Below are 3,181 nucleotides of genomic sequence, written 5' to 3' on the forward strand. Positions count from 1 at the left end.
CATACCCTGGTTTTAATTTAAAGCCAAGTATTCAGTTCAGTTTTCTTTTCTGTTGTTTTTTTTTTCATTATACCGCTTATTAGATCCATGACACAGTGGTAACCACATTTTTCATGTCCACTGACACCATTTATTGACATCTTTTCTTGTCTTAGAACATCTTAAAATTTTAATCCTATCTTTACAGGTTACCTAGACCACGTTTGATTATGAAAATTGTAGAAAATTAGTAACTGCCACAAGCAGATGCTGGGTGGTGGCCCATGTCAATCTTCCACAGAGTCCTGCTTCTTGGGATATCTGAATGCACTGCTCAGGGTCTCTGCTCACACGCTGGAATCAGTTGTGGCAGATTTTAGTCCACAGGTCGCTTTTCCCCATATTTCTTTGTAAACTCTTCAACGTTCTTACAGAATTTTTTACTGTCCTTGGGCTAGGGGGTTCATTTGGTTGGTTTTGGTTGCTGGCTTCCAGTTTTCAGCACTAATTACCAGCAGACAGACCTGCCCTTTTCATCCATGTTCCGGGTGAGAGATCTTCGATTTAAATGTGATCTTTGGTAGCTTGAATGGGTAGTCTGCTGGAAAGCTGATTTCGATTCTGAAGGCCCCCTTATCAATATGCAGGGTTGTCAGGAACCATAAGCCCTTGCCAGGTCAACAAAGTATCTTCATCAACCTAGATGTTAAGGAAGTTTTTCATCTCACATTTGAGGATGTCTTCAAGCCCCTTCATCAGCCTCCTGCTGGCTGCCATCTTCAATCTGGTGCTGCTGGCACCTTGACATCTTTTCTTTAATATTTAGGTCTGTAATTCTGCAGATACCACACATAATAAGTGGAAAGTTATCTCATTTTCTTTATTTCATTTTTGTGGACAAATAGTCTTTTAGTTTATATCAGGTATAAAGATCAAAGAAAGTCTAATTCAAGTTGAAAACCAACAACATTTGGCTGATCATAAACTTTCCCAGGGTGCTACATCTAGAAGAAATTCCGTACCGAGTACAAGTGCCATATTGTTGCTATATCACAGGTATCTCACATATCAATGATATTGTAGCTTAGAAGCAGCATCTACAGTTTAAGTTGCTCATGCTGAGATGTAAGATGTTGCCGGCAATATTTATTTTGAAAACATACAAACAATAGTTCTCTTTTTCATTGCTCCAGTTACCCTTAGTTATAGTACTTAAAAGTACTTTTGTACTGTTTTGTGTGTGTGATTATAGAAGTAATTCATGTTCAAAAAAAGTGGAAAACACAGGAAAGCACAAAGAAGAAAAGCATATGAAAGCCAGTCATTCCACCAGCCAGAGAGAACCATGGTTACCATTTGGTATTTCTGATATATAGGGATAGGGTTGTAGAAGAGTTATAGAGAGGAGGCACGTATCTTTTGAAACAAAAATGAGATCATATGAGGGGCAGGGAGACAAAAGGGGAAAGGGATGCTCCAATTGCATCAGAGTTCATGTGAGACCTTCCGACAGAGACCTGCCAACAGAGAAGTGGAATATTTGAGCTAAACCTTGAGCCCTCCCAGGACTAAGTTCTAGGAGCCTGCCTAAGGGTATAGCCTGGTTGTAACTGAATGACTCTGGCCCTGGGGTATCCGTGGCTTGTTAGGTTTCACAGCAGGTCAAGGCCACTTCTAGGATTTACTCTGCTTTGTAGCTTCCCACCTGGACCTGGAGAAGGCTGTGAATAAAATGTTTCTAACTCACTTTTCCTCTCCCCTCTCGTTCCCCTTAGCCAGGATTCTTGGCTCTTAGTAGCCAAGCTTCTCTATAACTGATATACTATTTATGATATTTGCTCCACTGTCACTACAACGATTTTATATTTTGCTCTCTTGAGATATGTTGCAAGAGAAGGAAATATGGTTTTGCCTTTGTTTCACGTCATGCCCATTTATGCTAAATGTATAAAATGGCTCCTCATGCATTTCCCACACCCTGTACCAAGGAAAAATTTTCATTCAGTTGTGTCTTCTAGTGACTCCACCCAAGTCCTTTTGACTTTGGGCCAGAACCATTCAATATTCGTTCCACAAAATTTTCTCAAGCACCCACACGGGCCAGGTACCATTCCACGTACTGGGGATACAGCAATGAATGAAACCTGCAAAAATCCCATCCCTCACAGAGTGCTCATTCTGGTGAGACCAGATGGCCAAATGTCTCTTGCTGCCATGCCAGCTCATTCAATCATTCATGTGTTCAAGCATTCATTCATTCAAGCAGTCCTTCAACAAACAGTGAGTGCCTACTATAGTGGCTTTGTAATGTGTTAACTTGGCTAGGCTATATTACACTTTCCTTTCCTTCATGTTTTTGGATAGGGTGGGCCACCAGAGGGATTCTCATGTGAGATTTGGAGGGTGGAAGTGAAGCAGCAGTCATTTTGTAGCTCACACATGTGGTCGTGTATCTGCTGGCCCACCTCCTTTGCATGAAGCAGGGACCAGGCCCATATCTGCCCTCACCTCCCCTAGGTCCTCCCTCAGCTTCCCTGACCCCTGGGCAGCTGTGGGCATTTACACCCACGATGACAGTTGCCTTTGTTTGACCCGTCAGCTCTGTTAGCTCCAATGTACTCTGCTCCACTCTCCTAAGACTCAATTCTGACAAAGCAGGCATTGCTTACCCTCCACTCTACTTCACCCTGCATTTCACTTTTAATTAGCTAAGGAAATTCATTTAAATTTGTTAAACTTATTTAAAATTAATTAGCTAAGTGATATATCACTTATTATGTACATTCTACTTTATTTATCCATTCAACAAATGTTCTAACAAGATTCTCCTACATGGCAGGCACTCTGCTAGGTGCTGGGGGTACATTGGAGAGCAGAACAGATGTGGTCTCTGCCCTCATGGAGCTTACAGCCCAGCAGGGGAGGACAGACCAAAAATTCAAGTAAACAAACAAAACTTGATTTTAAAAATGAGTGGGGCTGTATAAATAGACAAAGGTGAGCCAGGGTGGACAGGAGGGTAGGACCTATTCCAGAAAAGATAGATGGGGAAGGCCTTTGTATCCAAATGCATTTTTAAATATTAGAAAGTCAAAAGGATATGGACCCATCAAGAAAGCAGTTTTTGTTAGAAGTGTTCATCCGTTTGAAAAATACTCCACAGTGGTTAAATTCTTAAGAAGAAATATGAATAGAGATGGAA

The 3,181-nt window shown here is 41.3% G+C and overlaps 1 pseudogene; it reads right to left on the bottom strand.

Moving 5' to 3' along the window:
* Positions 1 to 355: 355 nt before the first annotated feature.
* LOC136122862 (ubiquitin-conjugating enzyme E2 L3-like) lies at positions 356 to 756 on the bottom strand (annotated as a pseudogene).
* Positions 757 to 3,181: the final 2,425 nt, after the last annotated feature.

Source organism: Phocoena phocoena, chromosome 4, assembly GCF_963924675.1.
Source record: "Phocoena phocoena chromosome 4, mPhoPho1.1, whole genome shotgun sequence".
Taxonomy (NCBI): domain Eukaryota; kingdom Metazoa; phylum Chordata; class Mammalia; order Artiodactyla; family Phocoenidae; genus Phocoena; species Phocoena phocoena.